The sequence below is a fragment of the Oryctolagus cuniculus genome, chromosome 3 (assembly GCF_051225735.1).
Source record: "Oryctolagus cuniculus isolate XC-2025 breed Fujian yellow rabbit chromosome 3, ASM5122573v1, whole genome shotgun sequence".
In the NCBI taxonomy this organism is placed as follows: domain Eukaryota; kingdom Metazoa; phylum Chordata; class Mammalia; order Lagomorpha; family Leporidae; genus Oryctolagus; species Oryctolagus cuniculus.
The window spans coordinates 74,790,652-74,808,250 of NC_142869.1; the positions used below are offsets into that span (position 1 = coordinate 74,790,652).

Consider the following 17,599-nt stretch of genomic DNA (forward strand, 5'->3'; position numbering starts at 1 on the left):
AATTACCGTAAACCCTCCTAGTGTTATCTCAGCTCCCTCCTCCTCACCAATCCCCGAATCTCTCGCCCCTCCTCGCCCAGGTAGGTAGAGCAGACGCCACAGCTGCCGCTGCTATTGCCTCCGCAGCGGATCCCATCAAGATCTCCCCGCCCACGCCCGATCCGGGCTGAAGTCTCGCACTGGCCTGGGGATGAGGGCGGGGGAGAGAGTGGCGTGGCTGGGAGAGGGGAGGGGGGACGTGGGAAGGAGACAAAAACAGCTTTCAAGCGGCGGGCGCGGCTCCACTTGGCATCTGGGCAGCGGGTCTGGGGTCAGTCTTGGGAAGCCACCCGGTGACTGGTTTTGCAGCTGGTAATTCAGTGGGGCTCAGCTGTGGCCTGAGTGTTAGCCCCTGTAGGGAGCAGACGCCTGCCTGCCGAGCAACACCTTCTAAGCAATCAGAACTCAGGAAACCAGAGGGATCTGTGAAGAGAGGGAAGCCCAGAAGGAGGCCAGAGCTCCAAGGAGCCCTGCTTCTCAGGGGTCCCTTAGGTGCTGGTGGCGACCTGTCATTTGGTAGCAAGTAAGTGCCTTTTTCTTGCTGTCACGCCCAGCCCCAGGAAAGTGATAGGCACCATCTGCGGCCTGCCTTTCCCACCCCCCAATCTGCCCCACCCCCTGCACACCCTTAGGGTCCCCACAGGAGGATGGAAGTTGAAGACTCTGGGTATGAGTTAAGAGAGCTATTCTGAGAGCAGCAGTGGTCTGTGGGGTTTGCTCTATGCTGAGTGTGCGGTCAGTTATCTCATCCCACCAGGTAAGCTGCTAAACCAAGATTCTCTCTGAGTATACTATTTCTAGAAACCTTATATGACTTGTATTATGTGACACAAAGATAGTGTAGAAGGAATGAAAGGTTAAGCAAAATGAAGTATGCTTTTTCCAATGGATTTCTTCTTTCATTCTAAGTACTTTAGTGATTTCAAGGTCAGTGCTTTTCACGTAAGAATTGCCAATGTAAAAGTAGAGGCATCGATATCATTGGAAATGCTCAGTTTAAACAGGTAGTCATAGGTATTGTTTGCAGCAATAGGGCAGTGAGGATTTGGTTTTTCTTTTTCCTGTTTTTTTAAACTGTGAAAATGCATACCTTCTGGAGGTTTTGTTTTAGAAGTGATGATGTGACTCTAGTTATGTTACCTCCAATACTTGAGACATTGATGAAAAGAGAACAAATGATGAATCCATGTGAATAATAGATTGAAGGCCCTTCATTAATGGAAATGATGGAATCAAGTGTGGATATTGGTCAGAAAAATATCTTGAAATGAAAGGCATTTGGCATTGCTTTTTGAGAGGTTCCTCCTGATTATCGTTCAAGAGAGTAGATTATGGCAAAGCTGAAGGAGAGGAGAGTCTGTAATAAACTGAGTCCTGGGTAGCAAACTTGCTATGACCAAAGGTTTCATAATCTAGCTACTAATTCTACAAATAAGAAACATAAGGTTTATATGAAGTCATTTGGTGAGGTTACCAGGCTAATCAACAAATGAGCTGGAAATACAATGAAAGAGACTTTGGAATTTAGAATTGTAATACTTGATTTCCATTTGTGTGCAGATGAAGTAAACTGCTTCAGTTGATGAAGCTTTGTTTTTCTTATCTGTACATGATATATTAAAAAATTCTAAGGATTAACTGACAGATATTACATGAAATGTTTTGTGAAAGAAATATCATGTATAACTGTTGGTTGCATTAAGGAATAACTCAGTTTCTATCTACCATTCTGGTTTGCATGTTAAATCAAATTCAATATGAGAATAAAGAAGGCTTTCCTATGCTTCTCTAGAATAACCAAGAGGAAGTCAAATTCAAGTTTATTTTTTGCCAGCTGTACAATTTAAAGTATATTTTAACCTCCATTCTTAAAAAGGATGTGCCATGGCTAGACACTCATATTCAAACATTCTTGTAAATTGTCCAAATATGCTTTGCCTCCTTTGTCTTTTTAAATGTTGTTTTAGGGGTGTGTGTGGGGTTCCACTTCTTGGGAATGAAATTATTAAGTATGTTGGATATTGCATAATTTATTTGTTCTGCAAATTAATAATAGGAGAAATCAAAATTTAGTCATAAATACTCTTAACTGCAGAGGTTTCTTAAAATATTGCACTCAGGAAAGAGGTAGAGTGAGTCCATTGTTTTCCATGGACATGTTTAAAGTGGTGGAAGAAAGACCTTAAGATGGACATAGGCTCTGGAAAAGGGCCCAGTAGATCCCAGATAACACAGTTGGGCCCCTGGACCTGCTGCTGAATCAGTCTCCATTGGAGAACTGAAGATAGAGCAAAGAATTAGGAACTGGGCATTGTCTCCATAGTCTAATGCAGTAGAAATTTTGGAAAGGTAGTTGACATATATTCTCATTGATTTTGCCCAAGTAGAATGAATACATGGCTATGCGTCCTAGAAACAAACAGTTAAAAAAACAACTGTATTTTCCTCAATCCCTCACTTAGGAAAGAACTGTCCTAATACAACCTAGTTCCAGATTTCACTGGCATAACATTTGCATCATAACTGGGCAATCAGAGACGAACCTAGATCTCTCTACTACCATGTTGGACCCTCTCTTAAGAGTTGGTTATGGAAGCATTCGTCTAAAAGGGACACTCTTTGGTTTCTGGGAGCCTGATCCCATTTTGTCCCAATAGGCTATAGCAGTTTGAGCTATTTGTGACAGAGATGTCCGTAACCCTTGCCCACCTCCACCAGCTGTCAGTGGTGCTCAGTCACCTATGGTCACATGGGACTTAGTTTTCTCTGCCTTGATCCCCTTCTATTAGTGTGGGTTAACCAATGTCAGGTAAGTATATCTCATCTTAGTAACAGTCAAAGAGGGAGCCTCTGAAGTAAAAGGAAAGGTTTTTATCCAAAAGCTTTTAGGAGAATTTTTCAGCTCATGCATATCTCCTGACCCAGCTAAAATTGTGATTTCCATGCATTTGTTTAATTACTCTTTTAAAAAACCTGGCTCCATCTTGGTACACTCCATTATAATAGCCCTAGATAATGACATCCCTATTGTCTGTGTGGTCTCTCTAACTGGGTTGAGTTGGCCTGGTGTTGGCTTAGGATCACTAGCTGTGTGGACAGGATACCTCTGAATGTAGTGCAAATCACATACTTGTCTGGTTGCATCAGCATCAAAGAGCTTGACAGAAACACTGAAACTGAAGCCTCTCAGATAGAAATTTTGACAGAAATGTCTGAGATTGGGATGGATTTTAAACTAGAATAGCAGATGATACTGATTTAGGGACCGCTGTCCCCTGATTAAATGTTGTGTTGAGTACTATATTACATCCTTTCTGCTTTAAACAGTAGAGCAAACCTCCCAGACCACCAACCTCTCATTCTCTGAGTTTTCCCAGAGGCTTCATGCTCTAAGCACCAGATTACTGGTTCTAATTTTGTCTCCAATCCCTATCTGCTCTCTTCCCTGGACCCCAGAGCCCTATTTTTGACACTCAGAGTCATGTTCACTCTATTATATTGCGATTTTCTCTCTAGTTGCACTCCCATTTAAGGTGTGGGTTTGTACATTTGGGTCCATATTTGAGAGTGGTTTCTGGGAGGGGGGGATTCCTGGAAAAGCATACAGACTCTGTAAGAGGTCTCCAGGATTCCAGTAAATGTGCCAATTGTAAAATTTGAAAAGATGTGTTTTGTAGATTCAGTGGCATCTAAAACTATAGATCAAAAAAGCTCTTGTGATGCTGGTGAGTATCCAAGTTACATTCATGACAGAATCTCCTTTGCGTGACACAAATAGGGGCAACAGTGGATTCCTCTCTTTTGAGCTCTGGCTTCTGTCTTTTGGCTTCTGGCTGACAAGGGTCATAAGAATAGTTAGCTTGAACGAACAGAGAGATTCTGACTTTTCCCCAACATGCTTGTTTTGTGTACTGGACATGCACAACATGGAAGTTTCCATCATATCACAGAACAAGGAACCCTGTTAGTGAACCATGGAGTTTCATAGGGAAGCTGAAATTAATGTATTGAAAACAAAGAAGTTTTCTTTTTCGTTTCTGGGACCCTTCCCTGTCTCTGTTGTCTGGTCAGTCACAATGGCTCACCGTAGTGAGACTGCATCTTCTACCAAGTATTAATGTCCTGTGTATCCTCTCCAAGCCTCCACATATTCACTGAACTTTCCTTGAAATCATTCTTGAGTGTGACTTTGAGATGGGTGCTGGTCTCCGACTTTTGTCATGTATCTGTCCACTCTTCTAGTAAGGAGTATAGATTGACTGTGCCTTTCTGAATGTGCATGACTGCACTCATCCTCCCTGGAAAGGAGTCACTGGCAAAGACCTCAGCTCCTGATTGTAATGAACCATTGCTAGAATCTAAATTTATTACACTTTGCAGGGAGTTTGTTTCTCCAAAGAGGACTTTTCACTTTGAGAAGAGAGGGGACATGTCTCCTTGGTTTTTGCTGGTGCTTATTTACATACTAGGTGATATCCTGGTTATTTAATTCAGGGTAGAAGCCTAAATTTAAATTCTTAAGAATCACAACCAAAACAAATAACATCACAAAAACAAAAATTATTCTTTTTTAAGATGAAGAAAAAAATGATTGTTTTTTGTTTTCACTTAGCATGATGGTCTCTAGGTTCATTCACTGATTGAAGCTTAGGTTGGTTCCATATCTAGCTGTTATAAATAATGCTGCAATGAACTTGCATATCTCTTTGGTGTACTGACTTCAATTTATTTGAATAAACACTTATTGTGACAATGTTGATGATTCTGGAGGACATTATGCTAAGTGATAAAAAGACAAATATGGCTGTTCAGTACCTCTGGAGGGTTAATTCCAGGACCCCCACTATATACCACAATCTGAGAATGTTCAAATCCTTTTATATGAAATGATGTGATATTTTTATTTAACCTTTTGCATATCTCCTTTATACTTTAAATCCTCTCTAGGTTATTTATAATACCTTACACAATATAAGTGCTACAGAGTTCGTATATTGTATCTTTAGGGGATATTGACAAGAAAATAAATATATGATCAGTACAAATGCATTTTTTTTCTGAATAATTCTGAACCACATTTGATGAAATCCATGAATGCAGAACCCACAGACACAGAAGATTGGATCAGCTGGGCTGTATGATCTCATTCATGTGGAAACTTCCAAAGCTAAACGCAGAAGTAGAGAGGAGAATGGAAGTTACTGGAAGCTCAGAGAAGAGGCGTAGATGAGGGAAAGGGAAATGTTGGTCAAAGTATACCATGTTTCAGGTAGTGATATATGGCACAGTATGGTGGCAATAGCAAACTAATGATGTATTTTGTATTTCAAAACTATTAAAATAGCAGATTTGGAATGTTTTCACAAGTAAATGATAAGTACGTGTGCTATGGTTGTAATGATCAGTTTGATTTAATCATCCCACAATATGTATGTGCATACATCATCACATTGTACCCCATGAATATATACAATTGTTTTTATCATATATAAAATTTTATACAATAGGCAACACATACTTATTTTTTTGATAAAGCTGCTTATTTACAATTTCTTCCACAAGATAACATAGTCTAGGGATATGTTGGCTGAAATTGTCAGAGTGAGAGAATTGAAACCAGAATTGTTGATATATTGAGGAATCAGACAGGAAGCCAAAATGAGATGACCTGAGAACAGAACATGGCATGGCTGTGTGTAGAATCCATGTCCAAGAACAAGGTTGCAAAAGTGAATTGTTAAGCTAGACAAACTGTCTGAAAGGATGCGTACTGGAATAGGTATCAGATATCAAAACTAATGTGTAAGTAAATAACTCGTGGAAAAATAATCCAAAAGCAGAAAATCAAGTGAGTTAAGAGGAAATTAAAAAGCATCCATCCACACAAATGGCTGTAGAATTCCAGGGGGATTGTTGCAATTTCAACCAAGCTGTACTTTATACCCAAAGCTTCAGTGTACAAACGTTCATCTCTGTGTTTTGGTAATAGACATACATGAAGAGTTCTGCTTAAGTAGTACAGAAATATTAGCTGAAAACAATAGAATCTTGATGCCCTTTTTGTTTCTTTCTATAGATATAAAGGCTTATTAACTTCTAGTAGGTGAAGCATGCACACACTAGCATATATAGCTCTGTGTATATAATAAGCTGAGAGTATGTTGATAGCGATGGGAGGGTGAGGTATGTAGAGGGGATGGGAAGATGTTGGTCTAGGAATATCTAACTAAAGTTAGATAAAAGGAATAAATTTAAAGAGATCTGTGGTACAAAAAGGTGACTATAGTTAATGACAATATAAATTGACCATATATTATGTTATTTAAAAATGCAAAGAGAGTTATTGTTATGTGCTATCAAAATAATATCTGTGTGATGTAATATATCGGTTAATTGGTGAGATTCAGTCATTCAAGAATATATATATATATATATATATACACTCCATACTATATTGCACAGACTAAAAACATAATGTTATCTGTAAATTTCAAAACAACTAAATGAAAAAATTTAAAAACCACTTTATTTGAAGATGGGTGATGCAAGTTGTTCTCAACTGTGTTTTTCCACCTAGTAGTTGATTGAGTGGGTAGTCCTCCATGAGCATAGATCTATCTGTCATTCTTTATTACTGACCAGTATTCCATGATAGTAACATGCTAGAATTTATGGTATTAGCTCCTTAGTGTCAATAGGTTGATTCTAGTGTTTGGAATTAAAAGTATGCTATGATAAATCTTTTCACAAATATGACTTCTCAAACTTCAAGAATTTTCATTAGGTAGTTTAATTACTGAACCAATGAGTACAAATAACTTATTAGGGAAAATATTGACAAGTTGTCTTTTTTTTTCTTTTTCAGGTAGAGTTATAGACAGTGAGAGAGACAGAGAGGAAGGTCTTCCTTCTGTTGGTTCACCCCCTAAATGGCCACTACAAAGCCAGGAGCCGGGTGCTTATTTCTGGTCTCCCACATGGGTGCAGGGGCCAAGTACTTGGGCCAACCTCCACTGCCATGCCAGGCCACAGCAGAGAGCTGGACTGGAAGAGGAGCCAGCGGGACTAGAACCTGGCGCCCATATGGGATGCTGGCACCGCAGGGGGAGGATTAGCCAAGTTAGCCGTGGCGCCAGCCCCAACAAATTGCTCTTTAAAACTGCACCAACTTAACTCTTACCTGAACTGGATGAGGGTGCTGGGTGCCTCTGTATCCTAGCTTGTAGAAGGTTTCATTCACTTCTGTGGCATCCTCTACTGTTGAGGAACAGTATTTTTTACTTCTTACTATTTTTTGAACTCTTTACTTAATGTAGGGTTAATCTTATTAGTATAAAGTAAACTGAAAGTATAGCATTGCAAAAATTAAGAACAGGAATAAGAGAGGTAGGAGGAGGAAGTGTGGGAGCATGGGCAAGAGATAGGGAAGGGTGGGAAATATCATTATGTTCCTAAATCTGTATGTATGAATTACTGGAAATTTATTTATCTTAAATTTTAAAAATTGGAAAGGTCTCATTCATTGAGATGAGTCTCAATTATGTCTCTATAGAGTTTTACCACTAAAATTATTGTTTTAAATTTATCCACATAAGTTCAGAATCTCATTAGCTTCAGTCATCTTTTCTTACAGGCTTCTACTTCCTAGAAGCCAATGATAATATTTGCATAGCCTCCCATTTAAAAAAAAAAGCACTGCATCACATATCATTTAAGTTCTAAACTGTTGGGGGCAGAAGGATTCTAGTCAGAGAGGTCTATGAGAAAATCCTGCATCAGAGAATTTTACTGTGAGTATTTTTGCAGTGTGGGAAAAATGAACTATAAGCTGTCTTGTATCTATTAAGTACAGTCAAGTGGCCTCAACCAACAAAAATGATCATCTAAATTGGTCACTAAATTGCTTAATTGGTCAGCAGGTATGATTTCCTACATTCTTAATGATCTAGATTCTATTTAATGATCACATTAATTCTCTATGTTACATTACATGGAGTTGGTACCTTTTAGCCCTATGTTGACTTGTTTTCATGGGCTTCTTATTCACATTTTTCTTTATGATTATTTGAATGCCACTGGTTCAATAGGACTGATGTATTATCCAGGTCTAATATAGAGCACCATTGTTTCAAGATAGTTTGAAAACTACTAAGATGCCATTTTATTCCTATTTCATATTTCATGTCAGAGTAAATAGGCACTTGAGATATTATTGCTTAATGGATCCACTGCCCTAATTTGTTTATTTTGCTTTATTTATTCTTCATTTGTCTATATTGCTCTGTAGCCTGCATCCTTCTGTGCTAGCCTAAGTCTTTTTGGAAATTCATTAGGTATCTTGTAAAAAAAAATTTCCTACAGTTTCTTTGGCAAAGCTAATCTAACATTTCTTTCTCTTCCAGCTTTACAGAAAGCATAAAGATGCATTATTTAGATTCTGTATTTTCATTTTCCTAAGATGGAAAGAAAGTATGTGTGACTCCATCCCCTACTTGCGGAGACTCTGTCTCCAGAGCCTGACTGCATTACTGGCATGCTCTATTCTAGGAATCAAACTAAGGGACAGGGGTAGCATTTGCAAGTAGTAGAAGAAAAATATTAACTTCTGTGTCATCTTTCATCCCTACACACATTTTCTCAAAAAAAATGCAGCTTAAGTTGTAGATACAGAATACTGTTGGCATGGCCTCTACCCTGGGAGCTTAGAATGGAGAGGACTACCATTGACTCACTGATGGGGTAACCATGAAACTCATCATCCAGCTCAGGAGAATTTTGACAAGGAAAGAGGACATCATAAGTAATCTTCAACCAGATACTTGGCATCACACTACTTAAAGATGAGATTGAATGGTTTGGAAAGGATAGGATAGGTAGAAGGCAAAGGATAGAGTTGTTATCCCCAAGTTTAGTGGGAGCTACAAGAAAAGGTGGATGTCCCAACTGTGTATCTTTGGTTTCAGAGTTTATAGCTGTCTTGTACCAGGATCTCTGTTGCCTAAATGAAAATGGAAAGTCATTGCCAAACAGGCACTCAAAGAATGAGGAAAGCCAGAGAGCTGAGGGGAAGCAGAGGCCCAAAGTGGTGAAGAGTATGTATCTTTTGGAGAAGGCATGCTGTGAAACATATTTTCCTCAGCAATTCTGGTAGATGCCTCATTGCTCCTACTCAGAAAATCAGATGAGAAAAAACAACCAAAGAGAATATAATGATGTGTCCGTTTTATGAGGGTGTTTGGGTGAAGTGCCATTCTTCAGATGAAGGGATCTTTCTGCCTCTCAGACTGCGTCAGATTCATCTTCAGGGATCACAGCCCAAGATATTCTGAAATAGCCTAGCCAAGTTGTTCCACCAAGTCCTAGATTTTCATTATTAGCCCTAGGAGATTTCTGATATGCAGTCAGAAGCAAGGAGGATTCAAAACCACTGCACTGAGAGGATTTGAGTTCTCTACAGCTCTCAGCACCAGGGAGTTCACCAGAGGCTGCCCTCCTTTCACCAGTTTTATCATCGTAGAGGTTCCAGGTCTTATGCATTACAGATTTGGCCTTGTCCCATCTGTTTAGCTTCTCAGAGTCTTTTACAATGTTAAGGCTTTGCATCCATCTAACCTTACACAGAGCCAGATGAGGTGCCTGAGTTTATGATTGGCCATATATGACAAAATGTTTGAAACTTTTCTATCTGGTTGTAGATTTAGTGTATAGTTTATGAATCTGTGGTCCTTGTTCCAGTGCCAAGAAGCTGGACAACAATGAAGGTTCAAGGAAATCCAATAGTCAAAGCACAGATTAGGAGGACACTCGAGTGGTCAGCTGGTTCTGAAAGGATCACATCTCCAGGGATGGACCTGATTCTGGAATGTTTACAAAAAATTTAAATTAAAGTCTTGAGTCCATCTAGTTGCATGAAAATGACTCCTTTGTGTTCCTATGGAAAGGAGAAGAGAATATTTTACTTTTCCTTGTTAAATTCTCTTGTGGCCACTGGCCAGGAATTTTTGGTCAAGGATCTGACAGATTGCATCAACCAGAAATAGAATTCTAAGAAAATCCTGGCTCTTTTACAACTTGCTCATTTTGGTGGGATAACAAGGGATACTTCAGAAATCCTAGAATGACTTCATAGAGCAGCAGCGGTTTTGAGAACATCTGGAGACAATGGGCATAGTGAGGGGTTTAGAATGTTGGAATACGACAGTTTCCCAAGCTCATGGGTAGGGAGCCAAAGACTTTCATTATCTTCAGGTGGGAACATTTAAAGTTGAACCAACTTCACTGTGTTCTTGGCCACTTCTCTTCCTGTTGCCTTATCATACTATCAGGGGTTTCTTGGTGAGGCAAGAGACCCTTGAGAGGATCTCTTTTCAACTGATCTGGTATTTTGACCACCAGTAAGCTCCTATATGTTCATTGCTCTTAGTAAATTGGCTTTCAGATGCAGATAGGGAGATTTGGTGTGGTTATCTGGCACCCTGTAAACTTTTAATCTGACTGCTGCAAGTTGACTATTGTCCTGAAGATTAATGTTTTATATTGCTCCCTTCCTCAAGAAGGAGGAACCCCTCACTATGCCCATTGTCTCCAGATGTTCTCAGATTATTGGACAATTTGATGGACAGTAGATAGAATCCTGGTCCACCAGTGTTTCGGATGATTTTATTTGTTTTAAAGATTTATTTATTTATTTGAAAGAGTTACACAGGGAGGAGAGGCAGAGAGAGAGAGAGGTCTTCCACCCATTGGTTCACTCCCCAATAGACCACAACAACCGGATCTGTGCCGATCCAAAGCCAGGAGCTTCCTCCGGGTCTCACACGTGGGTGCAGAGAAAAGGACTTGGGCCATCTTCCACCGCTTTCCCAGGCCATAGCAGAGAGCTGCATTGGAAGTAGAGCAGCCAGGTCTTGAATGGGTGCCCATATGGGATGCTGGCGCTTCAGGCCAGGGTGTTAACCTGCTGTGCCACAGCACTGGCCCCTTGGGATGATTTCAATTTCAATCTCTGTTCCTCTTGAAATGTTGATCATTATCAGATATGCACAGTGTAAGAATTTGTTTTTAGTTGTCTAAATGTCTTTTCCCTTGTCCTTGAATTCTGTGACTGTATTTTATTAATGATTCTAATGCTGCTGCCTGGTACTGTGCTTGACACTTATTAAATATATGTTCCCCAAATAACTACTAAATAAATGAATGTCAAAAGCATGACAACCTGGTTCAGCTTATTACCATATAGTTTATAGCTGAAAGAACTTTATGAACAATCTTTTGGATAAAAAAATCAGAGCTCACTATAACATATCTGAAATAAAAACTTATACTATATTGTAAAACAATGTATATGCTTATTTTATGGAGAAACATATTTCTTTACAACTTTAATACTCCTGTTTCTCTTCAAAATGCATACATCTTTCACCTTTTACAACTTCATTCTCTAAGATAGCATATTCCAATAAAGTGTTCCAAGGGTCTGAGAGTGATTAGGACAAGAGAAATAAAGAAGGATGGAGTTACACAATCTGGAAATTGGGGGTCACAAAAAGCCTACAAGTGGGACAATAAGACCACCTTAGATCAGGCAGACATTTTAACCAAAATTGACTGAATTATGGGCACAACTGCAAAGAATCGAAAGATATGAGTCAAAAATCATTTTTTTATTAAAATTTGGAAAGACTAAAACCATGTCAGGGACAAGAAAGAGTTAGAATAAAGAAACTGACAGTCATACTTAAGGGATGTAAATACAGTGAAAATCGAAATATAAGCTAGTTATCCAACAACTGTAGGGAAGCCTGAGTCAGTTTCAGACACTATAGCTTGTATATTCCCTGGTATTCATGACTATTTTCTATGAGATATTAGATCTATCCAGTAGACTGCCATTCAATCAGTCTGCCCACATAGAAATCATTCTACTCTTGGGAGATGAAATCATTACGTAATAATTGTGACAAGTTTTTGGATTACATTGATAACAAAAAGAATAACATCAGTTTCTTCTATCCCTAACTAGAATCTGGGCATCTGTGGACAGATTATTATTACCATGTTGACTATCCAGGAGTTATAATCTATCACGTTTAATCCTTCAAGAAAATAACGGAATGTCAGGTTGCAGGAGAGGATAGGAGGGCTGTGGTTCTTGAACAACTGCAACTTTTATAGTATGGTTGATATTTTGCATTGGGCATTTTGGAATGCCATTAAAATTTTCATTATTGTGTTTAAACATGGTAAGTTAGAGATAATTTTTGAAGAAAAAGATAGAAACAAGCAAATTAAAAGTAGCAAGAATAACATCTGAGTCTGTTGATAAAAGACAAGTAAGTAACGCAGAAGACAATGTGAAGTGCAGAGACCTTTGCGCCCTAAAATTCTTTAGGAATGTTGCAGATGATCATTACACTAGATTATTATTACTACTTTGAATTATCAGTAAGAAATTATATTATACATTTTCTGTAAATTTCAGTACTTATGGTAATTATTTTCTACTAAAAAGATAGTTAAATATAAAATAGAGTGGTTTTAGGGTTAAATAATTTTAAAAATAATATCTAATGATGCGTAGTACCTGGCAGGTGCTTGAATTACTCTAAGAAGTAGGTACTGTTATTATTCCTATTTTATGGTTGAGGAATCAGAGGCATAGAGAGGGTGAGTGCCTTGCCTAAGGTCACAGTTAGAAAGTAGTAAAATCCAATATGACTTCACACAATCTAGCCTCAAAAGTAAACTTTGATTCCCAAAACATTTATGATAAAGTATTTAAAATTTCTTTTATACATATATATAAATATATGGAACAAATTTCTTGCATATGCACAGTTTTAGAACAAAATGGTACTTCTTTTTTTTAAGATTTATTTATTATTTTGAAAGAGTTACAGAGAGAGAGAAGGAAAGGCAGAAAGAAAGATCTTCCATCCACTCATTCACTCCTCAGTTGGCTGCGATGGCTGGAGCTGTGCCAATCCAAAGCCAGGAGTGAGGAGCTTCTTCTGGGTCTCCCACACGGGTGTAGGGTCCCAGGGACTTGGGTCATCTTCTACTGCTTTCCCGGGCCATAGCAGAGAGCTGGATGGGAAGTGGAACAGCTGGGACTCAAACTGGCGCCAATATGGGATGCCAACACTGCAGATGATGGCTTTACCCACTACGCCACAGTGCCGGACCAGTTCATTCATTTTGATATTGAATTATATTCTGTTATGTAAATATGCCACCATTTTTATTATTAATCTATTCTCTTGAAGAAGAATCCCATTTTTAGATAATATGACTTTTAAAAATGTTTTCTCATGTATTTTTTGTTTCTCATTCTATTCCTTCTTTCCTTAAAGATCTAAGTTTCCATCAGAAACATCTGGACACTGCCAATGGCTCCAGTGCTACTGTTGCTCTCCAAGTTGCTGCTGAAGCCTCTACCTCTCTTGTAAAAATGGATTATCTATGACCCCTTTCACTTTGTGTCCTTAGATCCAAATTTGAAATCTTGAGCTACTTTATTTGAGTGGCTTACCCAAAGTCATTTGGTCACTTCTTACATCCATAAGTGGGTATAAGAGAGGCCCTTCCTTTCATGTCTGTTGCAGAAGGTCTCCCCCAACAATAGCAGATTTCTTAAAGGAAGATAGTATATTTCAAATGTTAGGCAGTACCTTGTTTCCTCTGAGTTAATGTCCACTACACTGCTCAACTTCAATTTCACAAAAAGGAAAATATCTTCCTTTGGCAGCATTTACATTAAAAAAGTCTATATAATCCCACCTGAGATCAACCTGTCAGTTATTCAGTGATGCAGGTGGTGGCTAAGCTATTCCTGAGGCTTCCCGAGTTTTTAGACATTTTTAAAGTAGTGCAAGTGAGTTATAAACATTTACATTTGTCTAAAATATATACAAATTATTTGTATTTTTATGGTACATAAAAGACATTCATATGCATTTATAAAACATGAGTTAGCATTTATTTCCCCATATAACTATGGAGAAATCATGAAACTTATCAAGTTCTGACTCCTCATCTGTACAGTGGTAAGCACAAGAAGGATATGTGAGAAAATGTGATACTACACTTAGATTTAGTGCAGTGGCTCATGACTGATATTCAGTAAGTAGCATAATTATAATTGCATAACTATTAAAATGTTAATACTCAAATTTTAAATTTGCTTTGAAAAGAATTTTTCTCTATAAGCATTAGCCCATTTCTTGAGGATTCTACTGGTTCTATAACTTTCAACTTATATCCAAGGGAAATGGCTTCTTCTTCAATCAACAATATAAAATATTGCTACAGCCAGAACTTTAAATTAGAGTCCAAGTTTGAATTGACTTTGAAAAAAAAAATTGCCAAAAGCTTACTTTATCTATTCAATTTTTCAGAAAGGCAGCCTAATGGGCAGATTAACTATTAATGTTTCTATGCTTTGTAGACCTTAGAGCTGTATGAAGATAGCTCACCGGAAAGCATAGTGCCTGGACCATATTATATAAATTCCCTACAGAAATTCTTTTACTGAATTATGGTTTAATGATTAATAATTTATGCACTTGACCATCTATAAATGCCAGCTCCATTTGATAAGTAGTTGCATTTCTCTGCAATGTTATAGAAGACAATACCCATTATCAATTCATTCATCAAGTCAACAACCCAGGATTGATTTCTTTCAACATCAAAATTGTTACTGAAAAGTATTTTCTGGAATAAGTGACTAGGTTGAGAGAGAAAATTAGTACCAATGAAACCAGTGTTGTGGCCTAGAATTTCTGCATCATATATAATCTTTAAGACCTTGTGGGGTTAAGTGAGAAATTCCAAATTTTATTCAGGAAGAAAATAATTCTTGAGTGATTTTTTTATTTGACAGGTAGAGTTAGACAGTGAGAGAGACAGAGAGAAAGGTATTCCTTCTGTTGGTTTACCCCCCAAATGGCTGCTGTATCTGGTGCACTGCGCTGATCCAAAGCCAGGAGCCAGGTGCTTCCTCCTGGTCTCCCATGCGGGTGCAGGGGCCCAAGCACTTGGGCCATCCTCCACTGCCTTCCCGGGCCACAGCAGAGAGCTGGACTAGAAGAGGAGCCAGCGGGACTAGAACCTGGCGCCCATATGGAATGCTGGCGCTGCAGGTGGAGGATTAACCAAATGAGCCATGGCACCAGCCCCATTGAGTGATGTTTTAAACTGTCTTAGTTGGTTGGTAGAAAAATATGGAGGAATCAAAGATGATTTTACTATGAGGTGGTAACAGAAAAAGCAAGGGGGGTTTATATTTGGGTGATTCAATAAGATTGGCTGACAAAATGAATCCTAAGATTTCAGTGAAAGATGTCTGAATTATTTTCAATAATGGTCACATTGATTTTGTTTTGTAGAAATGTGGCCAATTCTACTTTCACTTTATTTACTTGAAGATCTAAGAAACAGAGACAAGGAGATCTCCCATCCAGTGATTCACTCCCCAAATGCCTGCAATAGCCAAAGCCAGGTGCCGGAAACTCGAACCCGGTCTTTTATTTTGGTGACAGGGACCAAACTTAGTTGAATTGTCAGCTGTTGCCAAGGAAGCTGCAATCAGGAACAGAGCGAGGACTCAAAACTCGGTTGCCCCAATGTGGGATGTACACTCTGAGAGACAATATTCCTTTTCTCCCTTGAAAAAAAAGAGAGTGAGCTTCCATCCATTGACTCATTTCCCAAATGCCTGCAATGTCCAAGGCTGGAGCTGGGAGAATGAAACTCAAATCAAGATCTCTCATGAGAGAAGCAGGGACCCAATATTTGAGCCACCACCTTCTTCCTTTAAGGGTTTGCACTGGTGGGGAACACAATCAGGAGACAGAACCAGGAATTGAACCCAAGTAGTCTGACATGAGATACAGACATTTTCATCAGCAAACCTAATATCCACCCCTTATGGAAAATTATTCTTAACATATACAAACTTAATAATGTTTATTAACCATCAGAATTGATCTCAAAATATGAAGCATAAGAATTACTTTAATTGTTATCTGAAAAGACATACAAGGCTTTTTAATTCAATGCTGAATGAGTTTGTTTTAGCTAATAGTAAAGTGCAAATTTTTTAAATTATGTAATATTGCACAACAAATTCCATCCAAGGAACTTTACATAAGAAGGTTACAAAATATTAAGGTTTTAATGCTACCAGTCAGCATTTGGTCCCATTGATATCATCCAATACTACTGTCAACAAGTTCATACTTTCACACTACTAGCGAGGAAAGTAGAAGTTCTGATGCCCAAATCGACATTCCATGTTTGACAGATATTTAGATGGGTCATTATTTCTTTATCCAAATCTGTTCTGGCTTCAGCTAAATGACCTGAGTTCATCTTTTGTGAATAGTGACAAAGTCTAATTTCCCTTCTTTATTAGAATCATTCAGATACTTGGAAACAATGAGGTTTCATTTGGATCTTTTCTGCCTCAAACTATACACATTCTCTTACCTTCTCTGTATATGGTGGCATTTTATTTTACTCAGCATTCTGGTCCCGTTTGAAGAATCTCAGTTTTTGTACAAACCCTTTTTGGGTGATGATTGTGGGTTATAGCTGAGTAGAAAAAGATTGGCTCCTCCATCTCCCTTCCACGTGGACAAAGCTCATATTAGTTGTCTTAGCAGACACACAGCAGTATTGATTGGTGTTGCAATTAGTGTTAAGTGAACCCCTTGTACTTTTCTTTTTTTTCTTTTAAAGATTTATTTATTTATTTGAAAGATAGCATAACAGAGAGAAAGAGGCAGAGGCGGGGCGGGGGGTGTCTTCCATCCACTGGTTCACTTCCCAAATGGCTATAGCAGCCAGAACTGAACTGATCTGAAGCCAAGAGCTAGGAGACTCTTCCAGGTCTCATGTAGGCACAGAGCCCCAAGCACTTGAACCATCTTCTACTGCTTCCCCAGGCCATAGCAGAGAACTGGATCAGAAGTGGAGCATCCGGGACTTGAACCGGCACCCATATAGGACGCCAGTACTGCAGGCTGCAGCTTTACCCACTATGCCACAGCACCAGCCCCTCCCCTATACTTTTCTGTGATACAAAAGCATATATCTTCTCTACTATACTGGTACAAGTGGGTTATTCTAGTCTGAATTTTAATTCTTATACATATTTCTCTTATATGTTTTAGATTTGGTCCACAATTCTGATTTTATCAAAATTAAAAATTCATGTTTATTTCCCAAATATTATTTGCCAATCATTGAAGTATGTATTTTAATTCATATTATTTTATATTATCCTTATTTAATCCAAGGAGAAATCTCAATATTATGACAGAGAAAACAAGTACAAGGACATTAAGTAATGTGACTGAAGCCCCTCATCGTATCAGGATTAGATTTGGGGATTTTGAGTGCATGCCCTTCTAATTTCAGAGTTCATGATGTTAGCTGTTTTGTTTATTTTTGCTAGGCTGTTTCTCTACCAAAACCTAAATTGTTGACATATCCAGTAAGTCATATACAATAAAAAGGATCTGAGTGTGTATTATCCATTGGTCAGAAATATTTT

The 17,599-nt window shown here is 38.4% G+C and overlaps 1 protein-coding gene across 1 annotated transcript in view; it reads left to right on the forward strand.

The window, feature by feature from the left end:
* The first annotated feature begins 225 nt into the window (after window positions 1-225).
* The window catches only part of SCN7A (sodium voltage-gated channel alpha subunit 7), a 97,032-nt gene continuing 79,658 nt past the window's right edge, over window positions 226-17,599 (forward strand). The window contains exon 1 of the mRNA XM_089328249.1: window positions 226-562. The gene's annotated coding sequence lies outside the window, so the exon portion shown is untranslated. The remainder of the gene's footprint in view (window positions 563-17,599) is intronic.